Source organism: Labeo rohita, chromosome 9 (genome assembly GCF_022985175.1).
Source record: "Labeo rohita strain BAU-BD-2019 chromosome 9, IGBB_LRoh.1.0, whole genome shotgun sequence".
In the NCBI taxonomy this organism is placed as follows: domain Eukaryota; kingdom Metazoa; phylum Chordata; class Actinopteri; order Cypriniformes; family Cyprinidae; genus Labeo; species Labeo rohita.
In genome coordinates, this window is record NC_066877.1 from 13,463,087 (window position 1) to 13,479,389 (window position 16,303).

General features: G+C 41.4%; 1 pseudogene; it reads left to right on the forward strand.

Moving 5' to 3' along the window:
- The first annotated feature begins 1,416 nt into the window (after nt 1-1,416).
- LOC127170626 (UDP-glucuronosyltransferase-like) lies at nt 1,417-10,558 on the forward strand (annotated as a pseudogene).
- Nucleotides 10,559-16,303: the final 5,745 nt, after the last annotated feature.

The window sequence follows — 16,303 nt, forward strand, 5'->3', positions numbered from 1 at the left end:
TCTTTATTATTTCATATAGACAAGGACAATAACCTAATGTGAGATTTTAGTAAAGCTGATTAAAATAGCTGAAATTATAAAGTTTTATAGCATTTGTACTAAGCAACACTAGATAAATACAATGGTATTAGATTTAAATTAAGGGCATACATAATAAAATTTGTATGACAGATAACCAGAGAGAAAAAGAGACTTTGCATTTGATGTTAATTATAGGGTGTAGATGCATTCTTTACTGCTAGCTCTGAGTATTCATGACAACTTTTAAAAGTACACTTTTAAGTACATTTTAAGAGAATGTGCTAAAGCCATTGGTAAATATCTGACTGTTTCCACCTGCATCATGAAAGTGCTTTGTGAGATTTTAGGTACAGTATTTTATAAAAGAAGGATTGATTAGCAAATAGGTCATTTTCTGTCAGCACTTTCTTTGACTCTTGTGCCACTAAGCCCTTCATGCCACAGACCTCTCCTATGTGAAAGTTCATGTTTTTGCGTGACTGCCTTGTGTTCCCATGTGTACAGGGAGGAGCTGGGAATAATTAGTTTGCACGAGATGTGAGGCAATCCTACTACTGCCGAAGCTTAGTGATTTGCTCAATAGTTTTGAGAGTAACATGCCACTATTTATGTCAAAAGGCATATAGATAAAAGCAATAACTTTAGCCTAAAGAACTATGTACTTATGAACCAAAAAAGGCAATTTCTAAAATGATTTATGGTAATACTTTGGCATAGTTTGTTAACATTACATAGTTTACTTATCTTAATTAATTTAATGCATTCTGTTAAAATGCAATTCATATATACAGTAACTTGAAATGTACCTCTTGCTGTGGTGACTGTTTTTAGTTTTTGAGTAAATTTTTATTTCTTTTATTTTATTTATTTATTTATTTATTTATTTATTTATTTATTGAGGGAAGTCAGTAAATGTCAGAATGATAAAACTGTCCTGATTTATAGTAAATATTGTAATTTTAATCTGTATATTAAAAATAAAAACTGTCAAGTTTGATTTCACAATGAATTCAAATTGTTTCGAGACAACCAGACATGCAGGAAAAATAATAAGCATTAAGTTATATCATAAAGACAACCCCTGCAGACCCTCATGACTATGTATCAAGGTTAAAAATTATCTTTAAATGTCAGATAAGCTGACCTTGTTATGACAAGCCAAGGTTAGTTTGGTTCATGTGGTGCAACTCTGGTGCAACGAAATCATGATGAACCTGTTGCAGAAATTTGGTCCTATTCACCTTTGTTTGAACAAAGCTATCTCTAGAAAGTGCTATGACAGTTGTTACATACTCATACAATCCTGAAACCTTTACCCAGAGCTACATTTAACCCACTTGTGAGACTTTAAGCTGCGCTGGAGTTACATCATGACATAGCGTAAGTCATTCATTCGTTGTGCTGCACGCACATGCCAATGACCTATCAACTCTCACTCCCCTTTTGTCTAGTTTTGAGGCCCCTCCTCTTTTGAAAACATTGTCAGTCCTCTTAAATGTATCGTATTTCTGCTGTCTGCTGTATGTATGTTAGAAGGATGGTGAGAGCGCTGACTGTTCCCGCTCTGGGGCTTCTAGCCCTGCTATGCTTGTTCTCCTCGGAGCCCGTGCAGGCTGGAAAGGTGCTTGTCGTGCCAGTAGACGGCAGCCACTGGTTGAGCATGAAGATCCTGGTGGAAGAGCTTTCTCAGAGGGGACATGAGATGGTGGTCCTAGTCCCTGAAACCAGTGTTATGATTGCGAAGTCTGGTAATTACACCACTAAGTCTTTTCGTGTGCCTTATACTCTTGCTGAACTAAATGCTAACTTGGACCACATAAGGAAGCATGCACTTGAGAGGCCTCCACAGCTGACTGATATAATTGCAAATTGGGCAAACCTGATGCAGTTCACGGAAATGCAGGTAAAAGCCTGTGAAGGGTTGCTGTATGACGAGTCTCTGATGAAGAGTCTGAGAGAGACAGGATTTGATGTTTTGCTCACTGATCCTTTCTTGCCCTGTGGGTCCATCATTGCCGATTCCTTCTCTCTTCCTGCCGTTTACTTCTTGCGTGGACTTCCCTGTCGGCTCGATGAGACAGCTGCCCAGTGTCCCTCACCTCCATCTTTTGTACCACGCTTCTTCACTGGTTACACAGATAAGATGACTTTCCCTCAGAGAGTAAGAAACATGCTTATGACAGTTTTCCAAAAGTTCTTATGCCACAAACTGTTTGCCAGCTTTGGTGAACTGGCCAGTAGATATCTGCAGAAGGACATTACGTACAAAGAGCTGTTAGGTAATGGTGCAGTCTGGCTTCTAAGGTACGACTTTACCTTTGAGTATCCCAAACCACAAATGCCAAACATCATCCAAATAGGGGGCATCAACTGTGCTAAGAAATCTCCATTGACAAAGGTAAGATGTTAATGAACATAGTTGTCATTTTTAGTTGTTCTGGTGCAAATCTTTCACATTGTAACATATGTTTTACAAATAAAAATACTTAGTAATGCACTTACTTAAAAGATTTTCTTTACAAATCAGTTTGTTTATATTTTGTCCAAATTCATCAGTGTAAAAGTTTTGCAATCTTTTAGATTAAGGCAAATGTTTTTTTTTTTTTCTAACATTTTCCTGTGATTGTTAATGAATTTATGTGCTGTAAAACTAGAACATGATATGTGTATTTTGAAAGAGCATTTTAGATTTAATACATGGAATACTAAATATGAATAGTCCAAAATTCATTGGAACAAGGGTAAGAACAAAATTAGATGCAATTAGGGGAGGGATGCCTCCAGTGCCATAAATTGAATAATCACAAACAATTATCTAGATGCATTGATTGCTTCAGTGACATATTTGGACTGAACACAACCTACTATCAGTAAATGTCACCACCCATTTGAACCTTGAACTGACTCATTTTAAGGTGGACCTTTAACCTGTGTGGTTACACTGCATGAGTGTTTTTTTTTTTCCTGAATCTCCTTCAACTGCACTGTTCTTCACACCACTGATGAAATGGCTATCTTGTGGTTGCTTCTGGGTCTCTTTCTTTGTAGTTCAGCTGAAGCTGGAAAACTGTTGGCCATCAGATGGCAGTCACTGGTTAGGGTTGAAGCCTATTGTGGAGGAGCTGGGGAGGAGAGGAAACCAGGTGGTGGTTGTCATCCCAGAGGCGAGTCTGAGTATGGGCCCTTCAGAGCAAACCACCACTCTGACATATCCAGTAAACTACACCAAGGCTGAATTAGAAGCAAGTGTAGTAAATGAATTTAACACCATTCTGAGCATTGATATTGCTACAGACCTGGCCAAGTTTCAGACGTTCATCATCTCGCTGGATATTCTTCAGATGTTTATATTGAGGAATGCAGAGGGTCTGCTCTTCAACAAGGACTTGTTGAATAAACTGCGAGAGTACAACTTTGATGCCATTCTCACAGATCCATTTGAACCTGTTGGAGTTATAGCTGGAAAATATCTCTCCATTCCAGCTATTTATATGCTAATAAACCATCCTTGTGGAGTCGACGCTCTTGCCAGTCAATGTCCAGTTCCAGCTTCTTATGTTCCACAACCTTTTACTCACTTTACTGACCGAATGAATCTTTGGCGAAGAAGTGTGAACCTGGTAAGGACTCTGCTTCAACCCATTGCTTGTGAGCGTATGTTTGCTCGTGCAGATGAGATCGCCTCACATGTACTTTGGAGAAGAGCATCGATGGTGGAGATCATGAGCCGTGCAGCTCTCTGGTTTTTGCGTTTCAACTTTGCTGTGGAATTTCCACGTCCAGTGATGCCAAACATGGTCATGATTGGAGCAACAGTTAGCCAGAAAACCAAACCTCTGTCACAAGTGAGTCTTTGTTGTTTAGTTCAAGTTCTTAATATCTGTAGTTATCCTGGAATAGAAAAGAACCAGCATGCATTACCATGCGTAAATTTCCAGTAAGACAAGATAATCAAGTTTATCAAATATAGTATCTGTAAAGAACACATAAAAGACTCCTACAAGTGTGGGCTGAGAAGCTGTTGCTGATGCCTACAGATGGCAGATGTTGGACCCTACTATTCTACTATGCTTTTTCTGCTGTAAATATTTTATAGTGGAAATGTTAAGAGTAGTATAGTATTTCAAATTAAGAAATTTAGTCCAAAAGCACTGAGACCTTTCACTTTTGTTGTTTCTGCTTCTGCTTGTGTGTGTTTGTCATTCTGTGCATTAATGGTGGGGTTTTTTGCAGATTGCATAGATGCACCAGTAGGTGACACTAAAGGATATAAAAAGCTACATTCTTTCATATTGACTGTGAGAGCAAACCTATTTGGTGTGAACCCATTTTAGTATCATTCATTTAGTAATCTCTTGACATTACTAGAATTTGTGCCTTTGACTGTTGTTAGTATTGTTGATGGCAATGATACATATGATGGCATTAGATTAGAAATATATATATATATATACATATACATATACATATAGCCAAAAAGAAAGACAGAGATACTGGATTTGATATTAATGATTCGATCGATACATTCTGAATCTGTACTTTATGCTAGCAAGTATCTCCAGGTATTCATGACAACATTGAGATGTACATTTAGTTTACTGGAGATGTAAAACCATTTAGACCTGCTAAAGCCACTGGTATCTGACTGCTTCCACCCGCATTATGAATGTATGAAGACTCCTGTAGGTCATTTTAACTGTATATTGGATCTCTCTCAAACACATTTTTTTGCTTTAGATTTGATTTCAACATATTGCTTTTGTTCTGTTGTAGGGACTTTAATTATCAGCTCCTTTTTCCATTGCAACATTATCTTTACAGCAGGCAGTTTTTGTCCTTGAATCAAAGTGAGAATGATTCAGTGGCGAACATATTCTCATGTAAAAATGTGCTCTGTAATCTTTCTCTCAGCGTTTTGTTTCATTCAGAGAAGAGTGCTTTTAAATGCTCCACCCCTTGTAGTTAAAAGATCACACTGTTGCGTAACTGCCTTGTGTTCCCGTGTGTATAGGGAGGAGCTGGAAAAAATCAGTTTGCACAGTAAGGCAATCCCACTTCTGCCAGATGATAGTGACTTGCAGAATTGTTTTGAAACAAAGTCTGACAAAGGTAAAGATAAAAGCAATAACCTTAACCTCTAACAACCTCAGGTATGAACCAGAAAATGTACTTTTTTCTGCCCTATAAGTCTGATTTATAAACAATATCAAGCAATTACAATCAAGCTACATGGAGAAAAAAAAAAAACATAAAACAAGAAATTATATCATAGAGATGACTTCTGCAGACCCTCATGACTGTGTGTCAAGGACAGAATTAGTTTAGCTTGTGTTCATGTTGCACAGCTCCCAAAATCACAATATCTATTGAAAAACATTATACCCTTACCTTTTAAAAAAGAAATTTAGTATATTAATCTAGACCAATGTTGATTTATTAATACTGTCATGCATTGTTAAATCAACGTTGGTCCACTTTTGTATGAACTGAGCTACTGTATCTATAGATAACTCGTGACAGTTCTTATATGCTTGTATGCTCTTGAAATAATTAACTCAGGGCTACATTTAACCCACTTGTTAGACTGTAAACTGCATTACAGTGATATCATGGCGGAATGTAAAAGTCTGAACTCATTCGTTGTGCTGCACGCACATGCTGCCAGTGACCTATGAACACTCATTTCCCATTTGTCTAGTTTTGAGGCCCCTCCTATTTTGAAAACACTGCCAGCCCTCTTAAACGTATCGTATTACTGCTGTCTGCTGTATGAATGTTAGAAGGATGGTGAGAGCGCTGACTGTTCCCGCTCTGGGGCTTCTAGCCCTGCTATGCTTGTTCTCCTCGGAGCCCGTGGAGGCTGGAAAGGTGCTTGTCGTGCCAGTAGACGGCAGCCACTGGTTGAGCATGAAGATCCTGGTGGAAGAGCTTTCTCGGAAGGGACATGAGATGGTGGTCCTGGTCCCTGAAACCAGCATTCTGATTGGGAAGTCTGATTATTACACCACTAAGTCCTTTCGTGTGCCTTACACCCTTGCTGATCTGAAGGCAAACTTGGACAATATAGAGAAGAATGCTTTTGAGAAGCCTCCAAGATTGACTGATATTGTTAAGAATGTGGGAAACCTGATAGAGTTCTTGAATATGCAGGTGAAAGCCTGTGAATGGATGCTGTATGACGAGTCTCTGATGAAGAGTCTTAGAGAAACAGGATTTGATGTTGTGCTCACGGATCCTTTCTTGCCCTGTGGGTCCATCATTGCTGATTCCTTATCGATTCCCAACGTTTACTTCTTGCGTATGATTCCTTGTCTGCTTGATGTGGAAGCCACCAATTGTCCATCACCTCCATCTTTTGTCCCACGCTTCCTCACTGGTTTCTCAGATAAGATGACTTTCCATCAAAGAGTAGAAAACACAATTATGACCATTTTTGATGCTTTCCTATGCCGCAAACTGTTTGCTGGCACTGATGAACTGGCCAGTAGATATCTGCAGAAGGAAACTACGTACAAAGAGCTATTAAGTAATGGTGCAATCTGGCTTCTAAGGTACGACTTTACCTTTGAATTCCCCAAACCTCAAATGCCAAACATGGTCCAAATAGGGGGCATCAACTGTGCTAATACGGGTCTACTGACAACGGATGTTAATAAACATAGGCATGTTAACTGCATACTCAGTTGTTTAATATGGTCCACTCTGACAACGGTAAGACTTAGTGTTTGCTCATCTGCAGTATATCTATAGGATTTTCCTATCAGATGTCAAATAGACGTCTATTAGATGTCTTTAAGATGTTTATGATTTAGAATGTATGTAAAACTCAGATCTTACAGACATCTGTCAGATGTTTGTACACAGCAAATGTTTCCAGATCAAGAGATCTTTAACAGACGTATGTTAATTAATGCGAATATAGGCTTTTACTGCATTTTCAGTTGTTTTTGTTGAAACTTAAAATAATTTGTTAAGACTGGTTGACTGAAATTTACAGCCCTGATAGTAATATTTGAACATGTGATTTACTCTGTACTTTAAAAGAGGAGTTACGTCACATGATGTTCATTAAACAAGCACAGTTACACAGAGCTTGTCTTTACTGACATTGTTGAAGAGTGCCAACCTACACAGTCATGAACAATGTTTAAATATCTAATATCAGTCCACTATGGTCATAGGCTGTACTTCAGTATAGACAGCGTCACTGATAATAATGGGTTATGTAGGATTTTGTTGCGCTGCTCTGATCCGGTGTGTTGTCGTGCTTCTCCGGTCCGGTGTAGACACGGTGTAAATTTCAGAGACTCAGTTTAAGAGCCCAGACACAGTGTGCATGATTTTCTAAGCCAGAATTTATTAAATTGCAGGCAAAGTTTTTTTTCCTTTTGACTTTGACCATTGTAATCTTTAAGAGGAAGTGAGAGTCCCCTTTGTGTTTACAGCATAAAGCACCAGGGAAAAGGAGGTGCTTTTTATAATGTTGTGTACTGTTAAGATAAGTTGATTCTTCTTTTGCCAAGAGGTAGATCTATTTATATGTTAGGTCAAAGAAAACCATTGGTAATTGTTGCAGTGTGCTGCTTTTCAAAATTTAAACATGCAAGTTCATGGATATCTGTGTATCTGAAAAAGGAAGGAAGGAAAGGGGGAGTTTACAGACAAAGCTTGCTCTGCTGTGCCCTTACAACATAATACCGGTGTTCATGGCTGAAATCTGTTCTCTGTGCAGGAGCTGGAGGAGTTTGTGAATGGTTCTGGAGAGCATGGGTTTGTAGTCTTCACTCTGGGCTCCATGGTGTCACAGTTACCCGAGGCCAAAGCCAGAGAGTTCTTTGAGGCATTCAGGCAAATACCTCAGAGGGTAAGCGAGGATGGACTTTAAAAATAAATAAATTATGCTTAAATGCAAAAATGAAATGAAAATTTTAATGTTACATTATAATGATCATATTCAAGGACACTGTTGGGTTAAAGATAGGCCAGGCATACACTGCCATTCAAAAGTTTGGGATCAGTATGATTTTTAATGCTTTTTAAAGCTTTTTATGCTCATCAAGGCTGTGTTTATTTGATCAAAATACAGAAAATATAATAAATATTGAATATTGTAACATATTATTTCTAGTGTAAAACATTAAAATATTTTTTTCTGTCTTCAGTGCCACATGATCCTTCAGAAATCATTCTAATATGCTGATTTATTATCGGTGCTTAATATTTTTTTGGAACCTGTGATACTTTTTTTCAGGATTCTTTTATAAATAAAAAGTTAAAAATAACAGTTTTTATTTTAAATAGAAACTGTTCAAAAGTTTGGGGTCCATAAATTTTAATTATTTCTTTTTTTTTAAAGAAATTAATACTTTTATTCAGCAAGGATGTTTTAAAATGATAAAAAAATGATATCAAAGACTTATATTGTTAGAAAAGATATATATTTTGAATAAATGCTGTTCTTTTTATTCATCAAAGAATCCTGATAAAAGTATCACAGGTTCCAAAAAATGATTTGGCAGCACAACTGTTGCCAACATGGCTAAATCAAATAATAAATCAGCATATTAGAATGATTTCTGTACAATCATGTGACACTTAAGACTGGAGTAATGGCTGATGCAATGTAATAAATTATATTTTAAAGTATATTAAAATGGAAACAATTATTTTATATTGTAATAACATTTTGCAATTTTAATGTTTTTTTTCTGTATTTTTAATCAAATAAATGATTGCAGCTTTGATGAGCAAAAATGACCTCTTTAAAAATATTACAAATCATACTGATCCCAAACTTTTGAATGGCAGTGTATATATTTGTGAAACAAAATAATGTTATACAATGTTATATACATATGTTCAGGATTACATGATCTTAATGAATCTATTTGATTGGTAGGTACTCTGGAGGTACACTGGACCAGTCCCTGAAAATGCTCCAAAGAATGTTAAACTGATGAAGTGGCTGCCACAAAATGATCTTTTGGGTATGTTTATATTCCCTTTAACCCTCCTGGAAGACATTTTATTTAGAAATTAATTTTTTTTGGCATTGCTGACAAGAGTCAGAGAGTACATGATGTTTGAAATATCTTGTCTTAGTATAACTCGCTACAAAATCAACTGTTTACACACTGAATGTGCTTTCCTTTACATTGTAGGCCATCCTAAGGTTAAGGCTTTTATTACACATGGTGGATCACATGGAATCTATGAGGGAATCTGTAATGGGGTGCCAATGGTGATGATTCCTCTGTTTGGCGACCAAGGGATAATGTTCAGCGCTTAGTGTCTCGAGGAGTTGCAGAAACCCTGAGTATTTTTGATCTGACCTCCGAAAAACTGCTGGTTGCATTGAGAAAGGTCATCAATGACAAAAGGTAAATATAAGAATCATGTTCAGTCTGTGCATTAAATCAGTTTATGTTCAAAGGATATCACACACCGAAATGTTTCAAGTGTGTGGATTATTGTAAAGACTGCAGTCCTTTTAAATGTAACAACTTATAAACATACTTCATCTTCGACTCAACAGCTACAAGGAGAAGATGACAGAGCTTTCAGCTATTCACAGAGACCGTCCCATTGAGCCTCTGGACTTGGCTGTGTTCTGGACTGAGTTTGTTATGAGACACAAAGGGGCAGCGCATCTCAGACCTGCAGCCCACGAGCTGAACTGGATTCAGTATCATTCTCTGGACGTCATTGGCTTTCTCCTTCTCATTCTACTGACTGTTGTTTTTGTAACTGTCAAAAGCTGCCTGTTCTGTTTCAGGAAGTGCTTCAGGAAAACTCAGAAAAGGAAGAGGGAGTAGAAATATTAAGTCAATGTTTTGTCCTTTTTTTTGTGGGGTGATTGTTCAGAGACTTTTTAATCTGTGTTTTTATAACTTGAATACCTCCTTGACCTGGATTAATGACTTGAATAAAGCCTCACAAAAACCTACTGATTGTATCAACTAAACATTTACATTTTTTTAATGTTTTAGGTAGGACTGGCTATGTTATTTCAAATCAGAATAAACAAATTCATTGTTATAGGACAGATATTGTAAAAATAAATAAATAAATAAATAAAACCTATATACAGTACTTTAACAATAGCACAATTGCTAACTGTCATGTCAGAAGAAACCAACCTGTATTCAGTTTCAATAAGCAACCGGCTTTACTGATTTAAAACAGAACAATATTATTGCTGCAAATCCTGATCTAGTGTAGCAAAATGACAAGGATTATTACAACACTACTAAGTTTTATAACTTTTAACACTATGTATAAGTAAGATCAAATCTTTTTGTTTTCTGTTAATAAACACGTTTCAACAGCACCAATCAGCATATAAGAAAGATTTCTGAAGGATCATGTGACACTAAAGATGATCATTTCTTTCTGACAATTCATATACATTCAGCTTTCCATCACAGGGAAAAAAAAAATTAAAAAAAAAAAAAAAGTTATTTTAAATTGTAATAATTTTACAACATTACTGTTTTACATTATTTTTTATAAAATAAATGCAGTCTTGGTGAACATATGAGACTTCTTCAAAAACATTACAAAATCTTGCCAACCCAAACTTTTGAATGACACTGAAAATTACAGTTGCTCTCCCTAAATGGTGACATTTAGGAACTTATTGTGAATGAAAAAGAAACAATGAGTGGGTAATATTTAAGTCTAGAGCTGACTGGTAAAAAAGTATCTTTTGCAAACAGCAGATAGATCACTATTATAGTATATTCAGGGGCGTCCCTGGTGAAAAATCCAGCATATGCTGGTAGGTATGTTTTGATGCTGGTTTAAGCTGGTCCTTTGCTGGTTTATGCTGGTCCTTAGCTGGTTTATGCTGGTCCTTTGCTGGTTCATGCTGGTCCTTGACCAGCAACATGACCAGCAAAAACCAGCAAAGGACCAGCTTCAACCCGCATCAAAACCTACCTAACCAGCATATGCTGGTTTTTTCACCAGGCGTGTCCGCAAGGGTGGCGCGGGGTGCAAACTGCAACCCACAAAATAAGCTTTGCCACCCCAATAGTAATAGCATCAAAATTCAGTGATAGCACAGCGAGGAGACGATCAGCATGATTTTGACTGAAGAGAATATCAGAGAACGTCTCAGGTTACGTATGTAACCTTGGTTCCCTGAGAAGGGAACGAGACACTGCGTCCTCTAGGGGGCGCTAGGGGGGGAACGCCGTCAGCGTGACCCGTGTCTGAAGTATATATACAAAACAACAACAAAGTTGGCCGGCGACAGCCTATGACGTCACTGCCGGCGCGACTCGTCGCTGCCGGCGCGTCACTACCGGTGCGACCACAGTATAAAAGGACACCGGTAGAGCAGGACGGCCGCTTCTTCGTCTGAAGCTCACATCCCGAAGCATGGCCCCGAGCCTAGAGGACGCAGTGTCTCGTTCCCTTCTCAGGGAACCAAGGTTACATACGTAACCTGAGACGTTCCCTTTCGAGGAACTCGAACTGCGTCCTCTAGGGGGCGCTAGGGGAACGGTTATACCCACGCTGCCATGCTGAGGGGAGTGCCTGACTTCCGGAGAGACAGGCACTAAGTACCAACTCCCTAGGCCTTAAGGGAGTCGCCCCTAGGATAAAGTGATGGCTGTCAGTGACATATCCCCTACGGCCAGAGCTTAGGCTGCATACCCAACTTACCTGTAGGGCAGATATCGGCCCGGGGTAGAGCCCAAGCTTGGAAACAAAGTATTCCTTTAAGGGGATACGGCCAGAAGCCTAGGATACCCAGGTTGGCCTGTCACACAGGGGCTACTGCAGCCCTGCACGACTCCCTCAGAAGTCGTACACAGAACGCAAGTGGTAACTCCCTGCTCAACCCGGTTGAGCGAGCATAAAATGCGCACCGGAACTAGGGCGCGTAAAAACCGTTCTTTTAGCCTGGCAGAAGCTCTGGAGATGGACCCGAGACGACCGGGTTTTAGACCACCTCGAGAAAGGGTACGGGCAATAGCGCGTGAATCCCTACCATAAAGGATTTTAGAATGGACGCAGAACACCGGTGCCTTCCATACCACAGCGTGGATTTTAGAAAAGTGCCCAAAGGTTAACGTGTGCACTTACCATATACATGGATTTGAGAAAGCGCCCACAAACATGTGGGCCTATTTTTAGACGTACCGTTGAGAAACGGTGGAATAAGAAGACCCTCAGGGTGAGGGGAGCACTGCCGGCTTAACAAGGCTCTAAGGGGAAGGCAGTAGGGCGCATCTAGCCGCCCAATTAGGCAAAGCTCAAAGCAAAACCCTCAAGGAGAGGGGAGCACAAAGATGCCAAGCAGATAGAGGCCGCGGCTATCTATCCACTAAAACTGCCAAGAGCCGATACACTTAGCCACACAGGACAAGGCAGTGTATCGCGACAGGCTTCTACTCCCATGGACAGGAGGAGCCACTGATCCCCCAGGGGGACGAGCTCAGAGACCCTTTCCGTAGAAAGGGAGCATCACCGTGCCCTGTACAGAAGCCTTGGATGAGATCTGACCCGCGAAAGTTCCCTTTGGCCTGGGGAAGGCAGTAAGGGTGAACCTCAGTTGCCCAATGGGGCAGTGCTCAGGTAAACCCTCGATGGGAGGGGAGCACCCTATGCAGTAGCCGCAGCTAACTGTCTAATAATACTGCCCTGAAGCTGATATACGTACCAAGGAAAGGTAGTGTATCGAGACCGGGTTCCACTCCCGAGACATGGGAGGGACACCTGATCTCTCCAAGGAAGACGAACTCTAGCAAAAACTCTTTCCGCAGAAAGGGGAGCATCGTCGCACACTCCCAGGAAGAGATACGGGGATCAGAAATGACGGGGAGCCACCTCTACAAGACTGCACAGAAAGCAGTCACATCCCCAGCCCTCAGGCTGTTCTGTGGGTAACCTCTCAAGGGGCATAAGCCCTTCTCACCCCACACAGACCTATGCTTACCTCCTCGATGGAAAGCACGGGCCCTGCTCTACCAAGACCCGCAGAGCCTTGGGACCAAGGGCCAAGAATGCTTAGCTGAAGGCTCCTCGGAGCACTCAGAGGGTTTCCACAGAAACAGCTCTGACTTGAGAAACAGTGAAATAGCGTGACCAAGCCCACTCCTCGGAGGGGCGACCGCTAGATCACCAGATGGCATAGGTAGGAGGTCTGTGTGAAGGGCGGAAACCCCGCAACCGAAGCCCCTCAGGGCAGGATGAAGACAGAGGGTCTTAACCCGGTGGTCAATGTGTCTATCCAAAATGTCCAGGAGCTCCCTGTGAAAAGAGATTCTGAAGAGCTTACCCAGACGTAGGACCGAAGTCCTAGTTTTTCTCAGTGCTGTAAAGGGAACCTGAAAGCTTCCTATTCGAAAACGGGAGGCAGACCCAGGCAAGCAGCCCATAACCATGATTGAAGATCAGAGGGGGGTGCTCGAAGAGGACCTACCAAGGAAGGCACAAAAACAGGACCCAATTGTATACAGCATGGTAGACACATTAAACATGAGTCGTACTCACCCCACCATGGTTCCTGCGCATAACTCCAGAAGACTCAGAAAATCCTTCTGAGAAACCATCTAGACCATTACTATGACCTGTCGGGAGAGATTAAGAAGAGACCAGGTTATAGGGGAGTACAGCAAATCATAAAAAATGGGCTGTCTACCCTGCTTTCATTTTTCGTAGGGGAAGACAGCACTCACCTGGTTACCTCAAAGAGATCGCTTATTAGAAACCCTAAAAGGGGAGCGACCACTGAGCTAGAAATATGATTCATAGTTAGACATGAAAAATGGATCGAACTCACCCATCCATGGTTCCTGAGAGGAGGCCGAAAGGCCGAGCCAGACCATCAGTAAAAGTTGCTTTTTAACAAAAAAGCCAACCTAAAACATCATAGGTCCGGCAGGGGTGCGCAGGAAAAGTACCACCAAACCTCAGTCAGGTGGAGAGACTAATATGAAGGGGGAATTAAGAGGAGGGAGACAGGAGCCCCCAAAGGAAGATAAGCAGAAGCTATCTTCTACTCTGACCCCGGCGAGCACGCTGTCTCGTCTGGATCACTTCCCTCGGGTCCTGTCTACCTCCTCTAGACCCACGCTTCCTCCCGGAACCACCCGCAGGTGGGGGAGGGGCGCGAGTGGCCACACTAGTCTTCTGGGCCTGTCTTCGTCCCTCAGAACGAGACGGGCCAGGACCCCCATACTGTTCGGGCTCAGATCTGGACCTTCGTGGAATGAAGGTTTTGAAGGCCGCTGAGCGCGCCCTCGCCTCCTGAACTTCTCAACCACCGTCTCAACGGAGGTACCAAAAAGTTCGGAAGGCGAGACTGGTGCGTCGAGAAGAAAGCCCCTCTCTTTCTTCCCGAGGTCAGCCAAGTTCACCCACAGATGTCTCTCCGTAACCACCATGGCCCCCATAGACCTGCCCATGGCAGTGGCGGCCTGCTTGGTGGCACGGAGAGCGAGATCCGTGGTGCGGCGCAGCTCAGCAACCTCGTCCGGGGAAAGACCCTGACCCTTATCCAGATCTTTCAGCAAGTCAGCCTGGTAGGCTTGAAGCACCGCCATAGTGTGCAACGCACCCACAGCCTGACCTGCTGCTGCATACGCCCTGCCATTCAAACGAGATGTTACTTGAAGGGGAATGGATGGCAGGGAGGGAGTCTTCAGGGAAGATGCCTTACCTACAGAGAGATAGCTGGCCAGCGTCTCTTCTACAGGTGGCATCCTCTGATAGCCGTGCTCACGCATCCCCTCAATATTCGCATAATTAGAGTGCGGAAAATTATGGATGCGTGAGGAAAACGGCCTCTTCCATACCTTCTCGATCTCCGTATGCAGATCGGGAAGGAATGGAAGACTCACCTGGGCCGGGAGGTTATGATCAGAAAGATAGCGCTCATCGAGACGACCCCGAGGCGCCACCTCTCTGGCTCGCTTCCACGGCAAGTCAAGCCTTACCGTGGCGCGATCCATAACCTCCAACAGCTCCTCGTATGCAGGGCAGGAGATTAGAAAGGGTTCAGCCTCAGCTTCCTCATCTTCCAACATCTCCTGCTCTTCTTGGGAAGGACCCAACAGAGCACTAGCTGCTGGATCGGATGATGTAAGAGAAACAACATCATCGTCAGCCAGCAGTTCGTCCTCGCCCGCGACTGACGCGCGTGAAAGGGAAAGTCCCTTTTTTAGCTCGTCAGCGAGGTCCACCTGGGATCCCCATGAGCTCATTTTTTCTCCGTGCCTCAGCAGCGGAGGGTCCTGAGCCACGGGGAACAGGTGGCTGTCCCTCTTCCCTCGAGAAGAGAGACAGACGAGAACGGAGCTTTCTCATGGGAAAAAGCTCACAGTGCACGCAGACTGCCCCCTCGAGGACGTCGCGTGCATGCTCCTCGCCCAAACAAAAGACGCAAAGATCGTGCGTGTCATCGGGTGTCAAATAACGAGGACACGGATCCACGCACTTTCTAAACGCCTTACTAGTGCACGCTGACAAACAGCGCCCCCTAGAGGACGCAGTTCGAGTTCCTCGAAAGGGAACAAACAGATCACGCAAGCACAAAAACAGAAAGTTATTATCAACGCTGTCCTATGATTTATCAATAAAGTATAAGAAAAGTTATAGCGAAAATGTATGTTTTTAAGTAATTAAAACCCACTGCTTTACTTTTAGTAGGCTAGAGAGACGTTGCACAGACAAGCAGGACGTAAAAGTTATTGGCTCTCACAAATGCATTCAAATAAATGTAATCATACTGTGCTTCTACTTAATCCGAATCTAAATTATTGATTAATAAAATAACCGATGAAATGTAGCCTACCTTTCATCCTTTCAAACTAAATTTGTGTTGCAAAAAGCAAACATATTAAACTTTTTAATGCTGATAAGGTTGGCGAATCGTTTAATGCACATAAAACAGACGACTCATGAAAAACATTCCGGGGTGCAGAACAGAAAAAGACAAACAAATAAACAAACAACAAGTACTACTACAAAAACGAATTTATGTACTTAAAATACCTTGTAATCGTACTTTTAGTGTACTAAACTGGTATACTTAAAGTCTGCTAAATTTGAACTAATTTTGTAGTATAGTGCTGAGTATAACTAAAGATATATACTATATTTCATTGTGCTAAAGTGGAACTATTGCAAGTATATTTTAGGTACATTTTAAATATCTTGCATTTAAAGACAGAAATAAGATAATCCTCAGTGACATTAAAACACATTTTAGGCTTGAAATGTGAATTGTGCACAAGTAGTACTCCAAATAAAGATGGATTATAATTTT